Source organism: Apus apus, chromosome 4 (assembly GCF_020740795.1).
Source record: "Apus apus isolate bApuApu2 chromosome 4, bApuApu2.pri.cur, whole genome shotgun sequence".
NCBI classification, from domain to species: domain Eukaryota; kingdom Metazoa; phylum Chordata; class Aves; order Apodiformes; family Apodidae; genus Apus; species Apus apus.
In genome coordinates this window covers 35,358,351-35,380,112 of record NC_067285.1, presented here as the reverse complement: position 1 = coordinate 35,380,112, position 21,762 = coordinate 35,358,351, and positions in this window count along the sequence as shown.

Below are 21,762 nucleotides of genomic sequence, written 5' to 3'. Positions count from 1 at the left end.
ACACTGTGAGCAAGGCATTCCAGTGGTATGAATCACCACGCACCATTTTGTACCAGCTGAATACCTAGCCTGTCTTTTTTAATGGTTAAAAATCAAAGAATGGAAAGCTTTCATTAGGATAATTAAAATAGAAATCCTGCACACATGAAAAATCAAATCTCCTCAAGATACAAAACTCTGCACCAAAATGCAACCACTTATGAAGTTGAAGGATTTTCTTCACATTTTTTTCCTGCCTCTGCAAAAATGCAATATTCAGTTACGAAACACCTGGCATACACTGACTCTAACTAAATTTAAAAGCAATTCCTCCTAAGAGGTGTAGCTTTTAGCAAAATGCAGCCTGCTATTTTGGGTGCAGCCCTGAGATGCAGGTGAGCAGAAGCTGGGTGCAACACAGGGCAAATAAAACATGAAGAGACTGCAATAAATCTCTGCTCAACAGAGAATCCTGGGCTGTGCTTCAGTATAAAGGTTTTTGTGATGGATCCCCTACAAGGTGGCTGTGAGACTCACTGACATCAGGTGGAGGATAAGAAGAAAAGAGAAAAAAGAAAAAAAAAAAAAAAAGAGAGGAAAAAAGGCAACTTTTTGCCTACATTTCAGGTAAGGGATATGAAAGCTGCAGCCTGGTAACACAGCATTTATTCTGCCTCCTTTTAGACAGGTACTACTTAAATTTCTCAAATGAAGCTGCTGCTACTTCTGAATCAGAGAGAAACAAATATCTTCAATAAAGATTTTGTTATTGTTTTCAAATGTCTGCATTAAGGTAAACTAATCCTTTCTGTGGTACTTGAGATATCACTTAAGTTTCTCAGATAAATTAAAGTTACACAGATAAACCTGTCCTAGCTCAGGCAGAAATAATTTAAGAAACCAGTTGTGCTGAAACCTATGGGGTTACTTTAAAGTTCTGGTTGTCCTACAGCCCCTAAGGCACTGATGCAAAAGCACAGATTTGCAGGACTCCTCAGAGAGGAGTGTGTTTTTATGAGAGAGTTTAAGATTGAAATAAATAATTACATGCTTATTTGGAATCAAATTACTGAAGGGTCAACCCCTTTCTGAAGGGTGGAGGCTTCCCATTCATAGAGATAACCATGTGTTTTCCTAGGCTTTTGATGTTGAAAACCATTCCAGAAAAATTCCAGGCAAAACTGAAATTACAGCAGTGTGAAATTGCCCCTCAGAAAAGTGTTTAAAGAGCTGCATATTTTTCCTGACTGTGTTGCTCCCAGAAATTCAGACTTGTTCTCTGTCATATGAGATTTTCAAAATGTTCACTGCAGATTTCACCTGCCTGGAATTCGCATTCGCCTGCTGGAAGTTTCGAAGATCAAGAGGCAGCACTGAATGAATTCCCACAGTGATGTCTTGCTTCATTGAATTCTGCAGTTGCCCCTAAATTAAATAAAGCAAGGAGGCAAAAGCAGATGTGAACAAAGAGGTCTACAAGATCTGCAGAATTTGGATAACACCTTATTAAGTTTTCCAATTATGTGCCAAATGGGAGTTGCTGTCTCTGAATCTTTGTGTCACTTGACCAAGTAGGTTTTAGAACACCTTTAAGCTTTGTAAGAGAGGCCAAGCTCCACTGAAGAAACCAGGGCCTGTGTTCCCAAATAGCTCATTAACTTCAAGGCCAAGCAGGACTTGAATAGAGGCCAAGTTACCCAACCTGGAGAGAAAGCTGGATCCTTCCCCTCCTGCACAGAGACAGGGGCTGACACACAAGTCAGAGTGGAGGTTCTGCTGCAAGGGAGCAGCAGGCTACCTCAAGATGGCCTCACAACCCTCCTGAACCACCAGCTCCTAAATGTGCTGCATGTAAATGGCAACAGAAGGGGTAGGAGTTCGTACTTAGCTTTAGGCTGTTGGTGAAGGAGGAAAGTTACTCCAACCCAGCATGTGCTCCCAGTTGCTACAAGACCCCTCCACATGTCAAATGCCTCAGCACATTGTTCTGGGATCTGCTTTATGCACTAATAGCAAAACAGACAGGGAGCAAGAGAGGTGCTACACGAGCAGAAGAGGCTACATATAACTCCTTGGAGGAGCCAAATTAAATTTATTTTCTCTCCAAACTGAAGCAGGGATGTGAAATAATGCTACTGTCCCCTAGCTTGAAATAGTTTGGTCTGGATGTCTCCTGATGTCTCTTACAGAACTCAAAAAAGGCTGAAGAACTCAGAAAGACAACTAAATCCACAGCCCAGTGTCTCAAATTCACCCCTAATGAAAAAGGGGTACATTTATATAAAGGTGAAAGGTTCAAACCAGGACACCTTTCAATAAATGTATACTCAAGTGTCAAAAGCTTCTCATTTGGATAGATCTCTCTCTTCCTTATCCTACATGAATGTTTGATCACAAAATCCAGACATGGCTTCTGTAGTTACGTCTATAGACAGTCACCCAAAGGTGGGAAACCCTAACTTCAAGCCTTTTTCATTTAGCTTTCAGCTCTGCACTACACATCAACTGCATGAAAGCCCTGAAACACATGTAGCTCTGCTGCTGCTGAACAGCAAAACCTTCCCCATTCACTGCTCATCCAGCTTGAAGTGACAGCTGACTAAGGCATTTTTTCAAAGACACGAGTTGTACTCCATATGATGAACCAAAGGATACACACAAAAGAAAACTGATACAATTCAATAGCAAGAATTGGTAAGATCATAGAATCCTAGAATGGTTTGAGTCGCAAGAGACCTTAAAGATCATCCACTTCCAACCCCCCTGCACGGGCAGGGACACCTCCCACTAGATCAGGTTGCTCAAAGCCCCATCCAACCTAGTCTTGAACACTCCCAGAGACAGGGCTTCCATAGCCTCCTTGGGTTATGGTAACCTGTCATGATGTCTCACCACCCTCACACTAAAGAACTTCCTCCTAATGTCCAACCTAAATCTCTCCTCTTCCAGTTCTGATCCATTTCCCCTTGTCCTCTCACCACAAGTCCTTGTCAAAAGCCCCTCCCCAGCTTTCCTGTAGCCCCTTGGGGCACTGAAAGGTGCTATAAGGTTTCCCCAGAGCCTTCTCTTCTCCAAGCAGAACAGCTCAAATTTTCTCAGCCTGTCCTTGAAGCAGAGCTGCTCCAACCCTCAGATCATCTCTGTGACCCTTCTCTGGATTTTCTCCATGAAGATCCATGTCCTTCTTATGTTGTGGACTCCAGCACTGGACAGAGTACTCCAAGTGGGGTCTCAGGAGAGCTGAGTAAAGGAGGAGAATCCCCTCCCTGGCCCTGTTGGCCATGTTTCTTTTCATGCAGCCCAGGGCACAGTGTCTGGGCTGCAAGGGCACATTGCCAGCTCGTGGTGAGCTTCTGAATTAACCATTCTCTTTGGTAGATGTTGTTGTTATTATTGTTTCTGCAACTGTTCTATATATGCAAAACCAATCTTCAGTACATGGATCCATCACACACTGGCTCAGGACCTGCACAGCAACCATGCAATATGCATGAATGCTTCTCAAAACCACCCACCATAAAAATAACTTCTCTGTGCTTGCCTGCTTCACTTTGTTCCCTGGATAGGTTGATAGCTCTTCCGGCATGTTAACATTTATAATGTTGATAATGAGCTGGTCTAAATATATGATAATAGCTTTACAAGTGTTAGCTGGGCCATCACTAGTAACTCATTGTTTGTAAGAAAATTTAAGGCAACTGTGGCATGTCCCTGCTTGGAACAAATACGACCATCAGCAGTTTTCATGGATGTCACTGGAGAAATGTTGTGGAGAAATGTGGTGTGTGGTGCTTTGTTTTGCTGGCTCAAACAAAACTGTATTTCATTTGTGTCAAAATTCCGTGGAGGGAGTAACAAATCCTTTTCAAACGTAGGATTTTTGCTTGGCTTTCTTAAATAGTAATTTTAATTCCTTTTCACTTTGGACCCCACAAATCTTGAGTGTAGTTCCTCATACTGGCACAAACCTCAGTTAAAAATGGAACATAACCACGCTCCATGAGACCAAAAAGGAACAGTCCTGGACTTTCAGGATTTTGCAAAGCAACTGCATTGAAGTATTTTTATTCAGAAATATAAGAACTACTATCTGGTCACTGCTTATCGAGTTCCAGAGCCATTACATGCAGCTCAGTGTTACTTTTAGCTCAAGCAGCACATTCACAACAGGGAGAAGCGAGTTTCACACACACACATTCACCAAATTCACATGAAATTCAACCTCCAACCATAGAGCAGAGGCTGGCATCTTGCTCCTGATCCAGATCATGGGGAGGGTTAACACCTGGTTTTCTAGCTTGAAAAGTCCTTTCATTTAAAGCCTTATGAGCAGAGATGGTGAAAATAAAATTTAAATCCTGCAGGAAAGTAAGATTATGAAAGTTTGCTTTGTCTTACAAAAAAGAAAAGTTCTGATTTTCATTAAATGAATGACGTAATTTTAAGGTAGCGATGAAGCAGAAGGCAAAATCAGTTCTTTCAATCTCAAAATGCCACAATAAGAGGCCATGTAAAACATCCATGTGAAAAGTGTTTCTATGCAATGTTTCCTTTCAACTGAACTGCTGCTTTAGACAGAGGGGAGATTTTAACTTCTCACATAACAAAAGCTTGCAACTATAGCTGCATCCAATGCTGATACGCAAAATGCTGAAGTGCAGTTTACAGCCTATGGAAATTAATGATTTCCATAAAAGTTGAGTAATTGAACAAGAATGCTACATTGCTCATGGCTTACACTGGGGTTAAGAGAGAAAGAAGAGAAATTGCAGACAAAAGGATGCTCAGAGGTTTTTTGCCAAAAACTCTCCATTGGTCAGAGCTCTTCACCCAGCAATCACAGCTCCCTTTGCATCTTGCATCACCACTTGTGTGTGTTTTCACAATATTTCTGGCTGCCTTCGAGCAGTATAAAGCAGCAATCTCACCAGAAAAGGCAAATAGAAAACAAAGTATTAGAACTTTCAGCTATGTACTGGGAACACACGGGCAGCAGGCCTCCCCTGCAGCCCCAGGAGATACAGAAGCATTAATTAAGCTGTCATATCCAATGACAAACTTCCTCAGTCCCACTGCTGAGCCAAATTCCAATTACGTCTGTAAGTACAGAATTAGTAGTAGAGTTAGTTACAAAGTGCATCTCATCAAAGCTTTTCTTTTCTACTTCTCTTCAGTTTTCCTAAGAAGCACCAATGAGAAATTTTAAACTAAAGATATCTGGACTTGTCCCCACGTTCAGTGCCACCACTATCCATGCAACTCTGGTTACGTGCTAAGCTCATTGTTTTATTATTATTATTATTTGTACCTGACAAACAATTTACTTTTTATTGAGCATCTAAGGAAGGAATAATTGTCTTGCAAAGAGCAGCCAGATTTTAAAGAAAAGCCAATTTCTGCTCCAGAAGCAAGGATCACCCTGTATGAAGAAAATGGAGGAAGGAGAGCCACGTGCTGGCTGTCTTTTGGGAAGGAAGGCTCTTGTGCTTCCTCTATTTAAAACACTGCTGGCAAGACCTTGCTACCATCCCACAGACCTGCTTCATGGATACGTAGGACACTTGGAACAGCTGGATGCAGCAGTGCAAAACTGGGCTTTTTACTGTTGAGAAGCAGGCACAAAACAGCTTTCCATATTTATGATTTTCTCAAAAGACCATTACAAGGTAGAGCTAAGTGCAGAGAAATCCAAAACCATTACCAAGCATGACAACCTGCATCATTTAAAAAACCAGAAAGATGTTTATGTTAAGTAGAGGGGGTCTTGCCAACCAGTATGTTCAAAGCTCTGTATGGCCAAACAAACAAGAGCTTGGATCTTTACTGCAAAATAAAGTAAAATAAAAATTCTAATTAAAACAAAATCTGGTGTAAAGGGGTGAAAACAGATTTGTACAGACACACAGATGATATTTTATGCACACATCCCCCTGCACAGGCACACATCTCTTCTTGTGCAGGCACATACTCCACAAACACACTTCATTCCCTTGCAGTAACTGTGTCTTCAGATCAACTTCTCTGGCATTTCTTGTAGCTTACACCTTCTTCTCTTTCTTTATAACCATAACAGACACCTGGAGACAATGATCTGTCATGAACTCTTTCCCAGTTATGGGAATAAAGCCATAAAATATCACACTTTCAAAATGAGACTGAAACCTTAACTTTTGCCAAGAACTGAACTACAACAAGGACGTTGGCAAACATAAAAGCAGACACATCCAGCTGTTGGGACATCCCCAATGAGAGGGACAGCAAATAACTTCTGCATACATTTGTGCTATTCCAGGCTACCTTTTAAGATGATCCTTTTTCCTTTTCCAATCCTGGCTTCATTGTTAGTTTTTCCAGCTACAGGCCTGCTGGTTCCTGCAGTTTATCCACAGAGCCCAGTTTCTTCCTGCCCCAGGAGTCCCATGCTGGCTAATCTTTTCTTCATTAACTCTGCCCAGCTGCAAGTAAGTGTAATTCCCACTAGGAACTGCACAAAATCTATGCAGTTAAGACTTAATCATTTTTTCACTTATACTTCTGAATATCACAGAAGTCCCTCAGGTTCAGTTGTGAGAGCAGAACAAAGCCTACCACCGTTTGCCCAAAGATACTCCTTCTGTAGGATTTTGCAGGATCACTAAATCCCAGCTCTGAAGAACAAAAAGCCATTCCCAATTATTCTACATCAAAAGGCAGAGCTGGTGAATCACAAGAGCATCACAGGAACCAAGCAGACAGCCTCTCTTTTGGGCTTCCAGACCAGCTGCTCGCATGGAGCAATAGAAAAGCTACCAAACTTTGTCCCCGTCCCTCTCACATTGTGCCTAACACATCAAGGGTGCTTCCAAAACATGCTTTTTCTCCCACTTTGCACCCATATTGTCTTCCAGAGGTGCCTGGGCATGCCCAGATGGGGTAGATGGCTACACAAATAGAAAACATTTCAAATTTTGAAATATTTTAATTTAGCCTTCCACTGAGATTAAGGTTTTGAAGGGCTCCCCAGCTCATTCCACTGCTGCTACAGAACTCTGGTGCCTTTGAGGGCTGGGGGTTGGGTTTGTACAGACCTGTCTTTTAACCTGTGAATTCTCAGAGCTTTGTGGGAAAGGAGATGCAGCTCAAGCCCAGCAACACCTACAGAGAAATTCCTTTGGATCCCACTCCTTGTTTTACTGAACTTCTGAATGACTGGAATTAGCAGTATGAATGTGTCTTGCCTCCTCAAACAAGAGAAAACAGTTGAAATATTGGATTCAGTAATTCCAAACACAACATTTCTAATCTCATTCAATTTTACCAGACCATGGCTAACTCCACAGAATGGCAATCAATTAGTGTAAGAGCAATACACCAACGTTCCCATAAAATAAATTTATTTCTGTATTAAAACAACTGTGTTAAAACCAAGTAAACAACTTTACAAACAATTTCATTTCTGATTAATAGAGGTCTTGTCTAATGTGACATACTTTGATGAAGCATTAACCCTCTCTCTAGGGATAACCCAATGCCAGTTTGCAAGCAGGAATATTTTTAATAATATGACAAATTGTCTATGAAGAAATACTGATTAGATGTCAAGAATTAATTCATTTCCTATTAATTCTGCAATTGCTGGAATGAATGACAGTTAATTAATGTAATAATAGCTGGTTGCTTCTATTTGTATTCTAACTGCCTCATTGTGTTGCTGATACCCAGACTCTCATTTTACAGTTTCCTGTGATGTTGACTAGTAAATGAAAAATCACAGCCTTTCCCACTTTCCTCAGCTTTAAAAGATTCCTCTATTTGAATTGCAATACTGCAGGACGTCAAGGAAGGCAGAGACAATGCTATTCATATCCCACCAAGCATGGAAAAATAATAGCTGAAAAGAGTAAAATAAATAGCCATCAATAAAGTTGTTGTTTGGTTTGTTGTTGGTGGGGTTTTTTTTTGGGGGGTTGGTGGTTTTTTTTAAAGCATCAGAAGTTATTTTTCACATGAGTATTTCAAAACGCACAGAGCTGACCTAATTTTCTTGATGCCGTGCAACTGCTGTTCAAGCAAGGAATAAGAACATGGTCTCATCACTTGGGAAAAAAAATTAAAACCCAGGATGAAGCACCACAAAACCCTCAGAAACGTCCTAAGTGTCTTGTCTCCAGCTCAGCTCACTGGATTGAAACTGAAGAAGCTTTTGCCAGGAGCAAAACTCATTCGATGAGCAAGATTCTGCTGTAACTGAAGAAAACCAAGTTGTTTTGTACCTGGCTTAATAGTTTTCATAGAGAAAGGGAAAAAAAAAAAAAACCACAAAACAAAACTAACTAAATAAATAAAACTAAATCAAACAACAAACCCAAAACCCAAACAAACAAATTACAAACCCTCTGTTGGCTACACTAGCAGGTTGGCTGGCCCAGCAGCCTCCATTACCAGTTAGAAGGTGGCTGGGAGCTGGTGGGGCTGCTTTGGCTGGAGCCAGGGGGTGGCTGCAGCAAAGACAGCTGCTGGCTCAAGCACGTCTGCAGAATGAGAGCATCAACCACCAGCAAAGATGACACTTGGTGTGTTTGTGGTCCTCTCCAAAGCAATACAAGCACCAGAAAGAGCAGTTCAAAGATTAAATATGACTACCACCAGTAATATATGTTTGAAAGACCTTATAGAGGCCATCTAGCTCCTGAAGGGCCTAGAGGAAAGCTGGGGAGGGACTTTTTACAAGGTCAGGGAGTGATGGGATGAGTGGGAAAGGCTTTAAACCACAAGGGGGACATTTAGGTTAGACATAAGGAAGAAATTCTTCACTATGAGGGTGGTGAAACCCTGGCTCAGGTTGTCCAGGGACCCTAGCTGCCCCATCCCTGGAAGTGTTCAAGTCCAGGTTGGATGGGACTCAGAGCAACCACGTCTAGTGGGAGGTGTCCCTGCCCAGGGCAGAAGTTTGGGACTAGAATATCTTCAAGGTCCCTTCCAACCCAAACTATTCTAGGACTCTATGAAAGGTTGATTTAGTTGAAGGAAGCACAGCATAGCAATACTGCAGCACTCCAGCACAAGAAAAATTAGGGACTGTTACTGAAACAGTAGTGAGCGTGCTGTGCCACCTGCTGCATCCTGACCAGGAGAAGGAGAAGGGACACCACCTTCCAAAGATCCTGCAGGAAGACACTCTCCTGCTCCATGTAGGTGTGAGTGTTCCATCAGTGCAGTCACGCCAAAAAGCTCAGGACAGTTAGGTGTTAATGCCAAGGAAAGGGATCTTATTTCCTGACAGCTTTAATATATGAAAGACTCACATGAGTACTGTTTCTGACTGGATTATTTGCAGCCCAGAGTAGAGACTTGGCTGTTCTCCATCTAATGCAAAGTTTCTGAATAATTTGTCACAAGACAAAGTGATTTCATAGCCTGCAGTGTTGCATTAAAGACTTAGCAAACCTGAATCAGCATTTGAGGAAAACCTGTTATCAGAAGAGAAGCAGGACATACCTACTTATCAGCAAATGCTTCAAAGAAGAACATTTTCTCCTACATGACAGATTTCAAAGCAAGAAGCATATTTTAAAATTTATATGAATAGCAATTAATATTTTTCATTACCATCACAATTTTCAATGCTAATAAAGTCAGATTAATTCAAAGGTGGTTTCACAAATAATCACTATCCATGGTTTGAATAATTTCACTGAATAAAATGCTAATCCTTCATAAATTTCTGGTCTTTAATTACAATGCAACTGACAGCAAAAGCCCAAGGTCCACTGGAAGTGGTAGCTATGTAAAAAATGTCAGTGAATGGCTTGGTCTTTCAAAGAAAAATTAAGACAAGAATATTTTCCAAAACCATACAAAACCCTGGTCTCTGGAGATCAGTAGTATAAGGAATGCAGCTTATTTCTGGAGCAGGGCAAAGCCACAGCCCTGCCAGAGCCATTTCTAACAAACTGCAATGCATGCACTATTGCAAATTATTACAGAGGAATTAAAACCACACAACTTCTACCTGGTAGGAGGCAGAAGAAGAGCCTCACAGTGCCACTGGGAAATTTCTTGCCCAGAGAAAGGAATTTGGTCATGCAGTCAGAGAGTGAATTGGAAGGAGAAGAACAGCAGCTTTCCTAGTCAGTTTGTTGAGTAAATTAAAACAGAATGTCTCCTGGGGAGAATATTCATCTTCTTTAACATGTCACTTGTGGCAATCCAAGAAAAAAAGGCAACCAAACTTCCATATGCAGTATAATTAGGCAAGGAGCAATAAAATCAAAACCAAGATGACATTAATTAACGTAATTGTCTAAAATTGGCAGCAACCTGGATTTCCAGGTATGAAATACAAAGTTGTGTATTTTTGAACATTCATTTTCTGAAGTAATTTTCATTCTTAATATAATCTAATGATATAAGAAAAAGCCAGGAATGCCTGTATTGACCTGTTTTCTGGGGACTTTTAATCATAAATCTTCTAGGACAGGGATCCTGTTCATTTCTGCTACAGAAAGAACACCACTGCCACTGAACTTTGACATCAGCACAGGCTGTGCAACTTCCATTAAAAGGGACACCTGAGAATGTCCTTGCAAACAGAAGAAACCAAACTGCAGTGCTTTCAACTCACCTTCATTTCTTAATTGCATAAGCAGTGCTCATCTGCCCATAAACAGTGAAAGGTAAGAACAGTGTGTGTACATATGCTGCTGGGGATTAGGTTTTTGGAATGTTCATACAGGGAGTTGCACTGAAAATCCTTTTAAATGTTTGCATCATAAACTAAAAGAAAATACAAAGTCACTGCAAAGCCTCAGTTCGACACAGGCTTATAGCAAACAGTGACTTTCTTAGTCAATACTTATTAGCATTTAAAACAACTAAAGGAAATATGTTTCAGCGAGGTTACCAAATTTGAAACGTTTTACTCTCTGTGCCTATCAACAAATCAAAACTGTTTCAGAGAAAATACAACAACACTTAAATGTAAAGCTACTCATCTTTTGAGCTTTTTGGGTATCAAGCCACAGTAAGGAATCAAAATAAGATTGAAGTTCAATCCCTGTCAACCTCCTTGCAGTGATTTTCTGTCACTGCCAGTTAGCTATAGTCTGCTGATAACCCACATTAGTTCTTTTCCACACACTACCAAGGAATCATCACCGTGACATTGAACAGCACCCTCTTGATTTGAGAAATTATTTCAGCGCAGAAGTGCCCATTAAAAATACATTTAAAATAAAGGTGAGATTGTCTGTATCACAGATAATGAAGGCCTACATCCTTAGCATCTTCACACAGAAAATAACTGATCTAGGGTGTTATTAAATATAAAGGATATGCTGAGTGTAGATGATGACTGGGTTTATAATTTATGAGGGTCCTGTGCTTTCAAGAGCCTTCCAACCAAATAAGTTAATCCAGTTATGTTCTTCATTCATTATAAGTCATGCTAATTAAAAACAGGATTTCTTAAAAATCCAGTCAGAGGACAAATGACAGAAAATAACAACTTTCCCTTGCTAACACTGAGAAAAATTAGCAGCACTACAAAATAACATGTATAAATTAATGCAACTTTAGCTTTGTGACAGAACAGTAAGATAAAGGAACTGCTGAACAGTGATGCACTTGTTCAGAATCCTTGTTCAAGCTTAAATCTCCATCTGCAGATGCAGAGACATTTTTGGGGAGGTAAGATGGAACACAGATAAATGCTGTCCATGGCAGAGGCCATGCATTATTGATTTTTAGGAAATAGAGACAGAACTTCTAAAGACTTCATCTTGTTTGTGTTAATATTTACAACCCTTACAATCAAAAGTAGGGTAGCATTTCCCAGGCAGCCTGCCTTAGGCATTTCTCTTGGCAACTTACTCGCTGTGTTACCTCCTAACATTGTAACTGAAGACCTTTCAAACACATTACACAGCGTTTCACTTGCCAGCGACAGGCAGGGTCCTGGCTGAGGTGCAGAGGCTCTGCAGCCTCCCTGCTCCAGGGCTGGGATGCCCATGTTTAGGGTCAGGTCCAGCAGACTCAACAATTTTAAAAGATCTTTTCCAATCAGAATGATTCTTTGATCCAGTTGGGTACCAAAAGATCCCACTGTTGGGAAAGAGTTGTGTGAGAAACGCCAGTGGGATGGTGCTTCTTCCTCCTCTTCCTCCCCACCTGGCTCAGGAGCTGCATTTACACTCAGGTGTGGTGCCAATTTGTTCAGAATAAACGTGTTAAACTGCTTCAGTTTAACACTGGACACCAGGAGGACTACTGAATGTGTGAGGTTTCTGCATCATTTGTACCTGTGGTATTTAAAGCCAGGCACATTTCCCTGAAATGGAAAGTCAGACTTGATATGTCAAACAGAACATTTGAATTGTCTGTACCCTCGTGCTGCTGCATTTGTTAGTTTAACATCTCCACTTGACTCTTCTGATAAATGGGCCCCATTTGAAGGCAGAACAGGCCTCGCTCACAAGGTTGAGCAGCCAGCAGGTAAGGAGGATATTTTGGAAATGTGGGATGACACCTAGAGAAACAGGGACATTTTATCAGACAGTGCCCATCTAATTCATGGGCAGAGATCAATATCAAGCTACTGTCTCCTCATCCATCTTCTGACAAAGCTGCTCTATCACCATGCTTCCTCTTTTTCTCTCCCAGAAAGATGAAAGAGTTTTTTAGTCCTTACACAACAAAGGCTACATTTTGCAATAAAACAGGCTAGTTTATTAGTTTATTAACAGTGAGATTATTGCTTTTTGAAAGTTCTTTGTTTACTGATTACAATGTAGGAAGAAAACAGCATTTCCTGTATGTCAGTCCTGGCAACAAAGTGTCTCTCTCCCTCCAAGGGTGAAAAGGATCCTTCCTGCACATGAGACACAAGTGAGGTGCCTCAAACTAAACAGCTGTGCTTTAGTAACTTGGAATATTTGGATAAATCTGTTTCAGGCAAGCAACTACAGTCAATCCCCTTCTGCAACTGCATGTTCAGAGTGACGTCCTCAACCCCCAGACAGGTAAAGGACTTTGACAGGCTGCAAATGAAAAATTACATGTTCTAGTCTCATCCTAGGCTCAACTCTCTGCACTACTACAGAGTCTTTTGTTAAGATTTCCTTCTTGCCTCACCAAGCAGATTTGGTTGGAGGAATCTAACCTCTACATGCCAATAAAATCCTTTCTCTGTCATTACCCTCACTGAAGGGGTTGGGTTGGAACACCTGCTCTCTATTCAGTATACATATAACTAGAAAGTAACTTCCTTTCTAGACGTAGCCAGACCAACACAGACCTAAGAGCACAAGCAAAAAGGGCAAAGGAATTAATTCCCTGGGATTTGGTTGGAGAAAAAGAAAAAAAACCCAAAGGAACATGAAGCAAGGGAAGTGAGAGAGCTCATTGCTTGTGCAAAGAGGCTGAAAACTCCCAACAAAACCACCAGTTTCTAAATTATTGTGTCTTTTCTCTTCAGAGAGCATTCTTGAAAGAGCCACTGCATCAGAGAGATACAGGATTCCATTATTGATTTCCTTTTCCAATAAACATTAACACCTGAAACATCCACTTTTTGCTGCTATTAAAGAGTGCATTCTCTCCTTTAATATATATCTATAAAAAACACACACATTACAGACGTAAACACAGACATTATAGGGGAGGCTTGCAGAGACAGGGCTGCAAAATGTAGGAACTTAAGCATCTTTAGGAAGCCATTGTGGGGTTTTATTTCACATTTGCCCAGCTTGCCACACTTCCAGAGAGACTCCTGTGGCCACTCTGCAGGAGCTCGAGTCCCTCTTTACCCTGCAATTCCCTATAAACTGCTACATCAAGGTCCAATGGCTACACATACTCCCTGAGTCTTCCCATCTCTTGTCTTACTTGATTACACCTCAGTTATCTCAAAGAGATCTCTTCCATTATTCCATGCAGCAGCTATCAGCATAGCTCGCTCAACCACACAATTCAGCTTTCAGATCAGTTATGATCCAAGTATTGGTAATGCTTTCAAAAAACCTATTCCTTTTCATTGAATACAAACTGGGCATGGAAGAGGAGAAGTGTAAAAAAAAATTAACCCTAATTAATCCCCCCTAGCACCTCTTCCTTCTCTAAACACACTGGGAAACCTCCTTTATCCAGCAACTTCTTATTCTTGATGCAAGTTATAAGGAATAGAATTACAGAATCAGAGAATTTTTCGAGTTGGAAAGGACCTTAAAGATCACTGAGTTCCAGCTCCCCTTCATGAGGTTGGAACTCCCACTAGAACAGGCTGCCCAGAGCCCCATCGAACCTGCCCTTGAACACCTCTAGGGATGGAGCCCCCACAACATCTCTGGGCAGCCTGTTCCTGGCTCTCACCACCCTTACACTGAAGAATTTACACCTGATCTCTAACCTAAATCTCTCTTCTTTCAGCTTAAAACCATTACCCCTTGTACTCTCACTACAAGCCCCTGTAAAAAGCCCCTCCCCAGCTTTCCTGTAGCCCCTTCAGGTACTGGAAGGCCACTTTGAGGTCCCCATAGAGCCTTCTCTTTTTCAGACTGAACAACCCCAACTCCCTCAGCCTGTCCTCATCAGAGAGCTGCTCCAGGCCTCGGATCGTTTTTGTGGCCCTTCTCTGGACACCTTCCAAGAGGTCCACATCTTTCTTGTGCTGGGGGCACCAGAGCTGGACACAGTATTCTAGGTGATGGAACAGAGAAGAGTTTACACAGAAGAAGGTGCCTCCCCAAACCCCCCATCCTGTGAAGCCAGCACACAGAGGAGAGTGTTGTAGGAGAGGACAGGAAAGCCCTCGCTCAGCCCTTCCACTCCCATCAGAACTACATCTGCAGCTGAAATGATCTTGAATACAGAGCTTAAAACTCTTCAAGACTATCATAAAGCTTGTAAAAGTTGCTACATGTATTATTAATGATAATTCATTCGATGCTTTCCACCATTATACTTCAAATCACTTTTACATTGCTTTTTCTTCGTGAGAGGTGGGCGAGCTGTTTTATTACCTGAGAACTGTAGATCACGCTTAGCCTGGAAGTCAAAGTTATTTATTGGACATTTAGCTTGAGTAATTGAGTGCAAAAAAGTGCTTTACAGTAGCTTATTGCCACATGTAAAAGATAATAGTGAAATTCCCTTTGCTTTCAAGTAGAATGAACCACTATTCAAATAGCTCACCTCAAAGGACTCCAGCTGTAAAACACTGTATAATATATACACAAAGTTAATCCTCAGTCTACAGACCAGAAAGGCTAAACAATGCAGCTAACTGAAATCCAACCACTGCAGAAACTGAACTTCACAAATTTCTTGCTCATTAAACTTTATTTTGGAATTTTTTGCCTTGTTATATCACCTGCTTTTACCTTTAGTTGTTCCAGTTATTCTGCAAGCAGGAATATTGATTTAGCACCAGGCATGGCTGCTGGATACCACCTGGATACAGCATAACTTCAGTGGGTGAAACAAACCCCTGAAGGGCTTAAATCCAGCAGGAAACCCCCCATACACACACACACAAAAACAAAACAAAACAAACAAACAAACAAAAAAAAACACAAAAAAAACAACCACAAAACAAACAAACAAAACCCAACAACTAAACAACTCTGGCAAACATCAGAAGTGTTCAATGCAGACTCACCTCAAAGTACAGAGGCTTAGGAAAAGCTTGCTTCTGGATAAAATACATCTCTTGACACCACGTGGATGGGAACTGAAAGTAATGGTTTTAGAGAAGAACAAGGTCTTTGAAGAAAGCAGAAATATTGGGGCAATCAACTCCAATTGCAATAAAATGCATCAGCTTAATGGATAAGAGGAGAAGTGCAAAAGTACCTGTGGGATTAAAGGGAGATGCTTTCTGCTCCCAGAGTATAAGACTAAAGGATCAGGCTCATAAATTAACTGGGAATATGGTTAAGAATGGGCAAAGGAGAGGAGAAAACAGAGGAACCAGATGACAGCATGCACAGACAGCAGCTATATCAGACTTTCACAGAGCAAGGAAAAAGCCCCAGATATCCAGGACTGAGGCACTGGGGATGATCCTCCAGACCATCCATCTGGAGGATACCTTCCTGCCACCAAAGAAAGGTGTTCTTATTGCAGAGTCATTCACCACCCAGGCTGCCACCAAACACTCATCAGGAGAGGCAGTAGCACTCACTTGAGGCTTGGGACAAAAGATCACGGAGGCAAAATGCAGTCCCCAAGATCCAAAGGGACTGATGTATCAGTTTTTGGAAGTAGGGCTACAGGTAATCATAGGATAGACATAGGGCAGGCTGGTGACAGCCTCAGCCTCCTCCTGATCCTGAAGGAAATGTCTGGAGAGGGCAAGGAGACAAGGCAGCACCTTTTCAGGGAGCTTGCTTGTCTTGGGAGAAATCCTCTCCTGAGGTTGTGGAGGCTAGAGCCCAGCAAAATGAGTTGGTTGAGACTTGTAACTAAAATGTGAAGGTCCAAACCACTTTTTATTCTTTTTGTAGTATACTGGCAGAGAACACATGATCTGGTTTGTCTGACTCATGCACCTTCTTTTTGCCTTATGAAATGCTGAGACTTTTTACTCTTTACTCCATAGGATAGAAATATAGGATAGAAAACACATCCTCATTAGTGCACCTGACAGTTTATCCAGTGGTCTGATCATTCTAATGGGGTCCAAGCCTGATGTCCCAGTCACTCTGGCTTTTTCCCCATTAGTCTCTCCATGGTCTAATTTTCCCAATACAAGTTATCATTCTTACTAACTCCTGTTAATGGAGAAGTTAGATGGTACTAATGATAAAGCTTGTCTAATTCTCATTTCATCTAGTTGGGAAAATGGTATTTTCTTTCCTCGAGGCTTGCACTTTTCCTTCTTTCATGCCCACACTGACAGACACAGATTTATCAGTCTGGGACAGAAAACCCTAGTCCCAATTCTGCAGATGACCTATAAATCCACAGCTCAAACCCACACAGAGGGCTTGCTGAATCCCACAGTTCCTACTTGAGCTACACTCCCAGCTACTGAAACCGACAAGAATCCTCCCAAATGAAGTCAGCTTTTTGCCTGAGCACTTATTGTTCATTCAGGGAAGCTATCACCTCCTGAAACACACTGTTCCCTCTTGTGACAGGGAGTTTGGAAGCTGTGGGGCAGGAGCTAAGGGCCCGTGTAAAACAGCTAGACTATCTGGCTGTTGTGCCTGTTTCCTCAGTGGAAATCCATTGCTCTCATCTGTTTCTGGAATCATTTGCAGCACCAGCTGTCAATAGCATTTCATTTAGCCATAAGAAACAAATGCATCTGGACACCAGATTTCTTACAGCTTTCTCTGGTATCCAGCATAACATTCTTTGGGGAACAAAAATATATCCAATTAGCCCCTTGCTATGCTATTCTTTCAAACACTGTCTTGCAGGAATGTCTATCTTCTCTACACTTATAACCCCATTTACTGGTATTTCATCTTAGGCTGACAGTTTTCAAATAAAATTCTCAAGGCAGACTGACACCATAACCAAACGACACAGTTATCACAGTGCTGCTCATAGCTTTCCAAAATACCCCATTACCTTTGTTGTGTAAGAGCCCACAGAGGTTTATTTTGACATTCACTCTGCCAGGAAACAATTGCTCAGGAGCCATTGATTTGTGTGGGTCTGCAGCAGCTCACATGCAAGGATGGGGTTTCCCAGTCCTTGTCTGGGAAGGGGGATGCACGCTGATCAACTGCCCACAGGCATCTAAGGAAGTGTCCTGTCTGCAAGTGTTAAAGACTGCAAGAGAACTTCATGTTTCACTGACACCTTTCCAGGTATTCTCAAAGTCAAGCTATTCCTACCTTCAAGGTGCCAGCCTAGTTTTAGGATCTAGATCTTCAACACACTGCTCTAGCAAATACAGCCCAGCATTACTTGTGGTGCTTGACACCACAGAGGCTCTACCAGGTAATGGTAGAACAGGACAGAGCTGAGCCAGCACTCAGCAGCCTCTTCTTGGAACTGATTCCATCCTGAGATGAAAGGTTTCATATGGATCAAACATAAGAGAATTAATACAAAACCAAACAGTATCTGCTACTGCCATTCTCATGCATCCACATTATCTGCAGGGTGACAAGATTTTACTGTGCTGAGATGGAGCCATCGTCAGGGACAGGGCTTCATCTCTCCAGCTGAATTTCCCAGTAATCTGGCACATCCCATATGCAATTACAGCACCAATGATGTTATGACACTGTATCCAAAAAGAGCCCTGGCTTTTGAGACAGCCTGGAAAGCAGTCAAAGCTGTTAGTCCTCTTGCTCCCACTGCATTACAAGATGCCTGACAATCCAAGGTCCATGCCCAAAATCCTAAGGTTCCTCTCAGACACACATCTACAAACACACTGCCCCTTGTTAGAAACATCCCTGGTATAGCTAATACACTGCAAAGCTTAGTGTTTATGTCCTAGACTTGACCTGTCCATGTCTTTCACTCAGACTTGTTCTCTGAAAGAAAAGCAATGCAGTGACCTTAGCAATCCAGCTTTCTTATGGAAGAATAATTTTAAGGTTTCGGGTTGCTTGGCTTTGTTGTTTTGTTTGATTTGTTTTGGTTTTTTTAAAATGAAGCTTTAAGCAGGTGATCATTCCCCAACCCCTGTTTAGCACTTAGAGTACATACAAACAAAAGCAAAATATTTCTGCATCTGACTTACATTCTCTTTATCTCCTGACAAAGAGGCTTTGGCTCTACAACTCTACACTGTATATTTTTCTGTGCTGGTTATGATGGCCATACACAATTTAAATTCCAGTAGCACTCCAATGATGCAGAGAACTGACACAGAGGAAGGCAAGGTCTGTTCCCTTGATGTCAGCTGTGAATTCAGACTTATCCTGCAATGCTGCTTTGGTAAGACATCCCTATCATGTCCTTGCAGAATCCCTCAAGACTCTGGATGTGCCCATGAAAAAATAATTTCAATCCATACAATGCATGGGAGGCAAATGCCAGCTGACACGTTTTGAGAACCCTGCTGTTTTCTTAAGCGTCTAGATGTTTTTTGTTATTTTAAGCAGGCTAAAATGCTGAAGAAAATCATGAAGACATTTTCAAATGAAGGAGAAGGAATATAGAGGACAGCAAAATCTGAGATTTGGAAAAACATAGTCTGAAAGGAGACATTGAAGGAACTGGGGTTGTCTAGACTAAAGAAAAGAACACTGAAGCAAGACACCACATAGAGGAAGCAGTTATTGAACAGGAAAGAATAAACTCCATCATAAGTAGGAAAAGAAGTAATAGTTTTGAAGTAGGACAAGAGAAATTTTGTTCAGGTGTTAGGAATATAAAACAAACTCACAATACGGACAGTGAAGCACTGGAAAAGTCTGGTTAGAGAGGCTGCAGTATCTCCAAGAAGAGACAAGACAGGCACCCACTGTGGTGAGCAAAGGATGGGCAACGGAGCCACCTGCCTGCCCAGCTTCCTCACTCCCCCCCAGCTCAGCTTTTGTGATATCCACAATTCTGTTAGGAAAGAAGAGACAGATGAGAGAAGGCAAATGAAAAGGTCGTTAGAGTGCAGAAAAAGCAATCAGACACCAAACCTATGGGGGTTTCAATGTACAGATGCAAACATGCTGCAGAACTGTTATAATACTGGTAACTTTTCCGTGCTATAATTTGGCTGGAAATGACAGTTTGGTATTATATGCATGAGTACAGTTCCTCTATTCCTCCTCCGGGAGCATGTTATCAGTTGTATTATTATCTTTGCCTTCTGGTTAAGCTGTGTAGTGAGCTAATGTTGGTAATTGAAAAATGAAACTACCAATAAAAGAAAAATCCAAATATAAACATGATTTTAGTGTCTAACCCACTTTTTTCAGTATCTCATCTCTCAGTCTTTTTTGACAGTTAGTATTCTGCCCCCCTGGTGTAATGTAGACACACAAGGATCTGCTTTGTTCTGGGCTAATCGTTCACTGATAAACTAATGAGTTCATTACAGGCTTACTAGAAAGATAAAACAAACTGGGCCAAAAAGCAGGATGCTCCCAAGCTCCCTCTTTCAAGTATAAGAGACTTGATTCCAAGGTATTTAGATGTCTACAAATGCAAATGGCTGCACATATCCACTAGGTACCTGAGCAGACTATACACCCAAGTCACATCCTTCATCTCCGAAGCTTAAATACCTTTTTGAAATTGTATCTTGCACGTTTAAGTTTATTCCTAACCAAATATATCTGTTTAAGCATATGTCATTATTTAATATCATTGACTGAAGTTCCCCTCACCGCTGCAGTGATGATTTAATGAATCTCAGGACTCATCTATTCTGGTGATCACTCAAGGTTAACACCTTGGAGCACACTCACCCCCTGCAGGATCCCACGTGTTGCATTAAGGAATTCCAGCACTGTGTGCTAATTTAACTAAAGTGACTTTCACAAATGCCATCCCAAACAAACATGGAATATTCCCTGTGCTTACCCTGAACGCTGATTAATGGAAAATGCATTGAATGTTAGGTATAGAGTGTCTTTTACTCATCCCCACATTTAACTTCCAGTCACGCTAATTTTTATTTTTTCCTCCTGAGGCAAATATAAAACATTGATCACTACTGCTCAGTTGCACAAAAGGATGATGGGTACAGAAACATCCCAAATATGTGCCGTTTGAGCCAACGTTTAGTGATCCTGCAGGCAAAAACTTCTCCAAAGAGCCAGCTGTGGCTGTGTCCATCTGTCACTGGGGCCCAAGTGCTAAGCTCTTATAGCCCATGCATTTCTACAGCCACAGGGATTGCTCTGAAGGCTGACTTGTAGGTACTTGTATAGGTCAAATCTCTGGAGACTGCAAGATTATTTTTAGCAAGAATTTAGCACTTACTGTGTAAGGATCTGAGGCAACCAGAGATATGAACACAGGTTGAGGGAAGACATGCTAGAGAGGAGTCCTGTGGAAAAAGACCTTGGGGTACCAGTGGATCAAAAGTTGGACAGGAGCCACCAATGGGCATTTGCAGCTCAGAAGGCCAAGAATATCCTGGGCTGCATCAAAAGAAGTGTGGCCAGCAGATGGAGAGAGGTGATTCTGCCCCTCTGCTCTGCCCTGGTGAGACCTCACCTGGAGTACTGCATCCAGCTCTGGATCCCCCAACACAAGAAGGATGTCTATCTATTGGAGTGTGTCCAGAGGAGGGCAACAAAAATCATCCAAGGGCTGGAGCACCTCTCTTATGAAGACAGGCTGAGGGAGTTTGGGTTACTCTTCCTGGAGAAGAGAAGACTTCGGGGGTAGATTTAGGTTGGACATTAGGAAAAAGTTCTTCACAGGGAATTGGTGAATCACTGGAACAGGTTGCCTAGAGAGACGGTGGGGGCCCCATCCCTGGAGACATTTAAGGTTGGGCTTAATGGGGCTCTGAGCAATCTGTTCTAGTGTGAGATGTCCCTGCTTATTGTAGGGGGGGTGGACTAGACCTTTAGAGGTCCCTTCCAACCCAAGACATTGTATGATACTTCAATAAAACAACAGAAGTCTTTAACAACTTGCATCTTCCTTCAGAAATGCATAACAGCAACATGTCTTTCATTGTAAGTTTCTAAATTTTAAGAAGCTGTTTTTACAAGGGTGTTCCTAGTTTTTCATGAGCCATAGACAGAATGTTCTTATCATGCAGCACTGTACACCAGGGAAACAACTTGCAAAATGTTACAGACTCCTGCATTTTTGCCTCAGCATCTCATAATCAAAGTTACATTTCCAGTTTGAAAAAAATCTTGGGCTCACTACATGCAT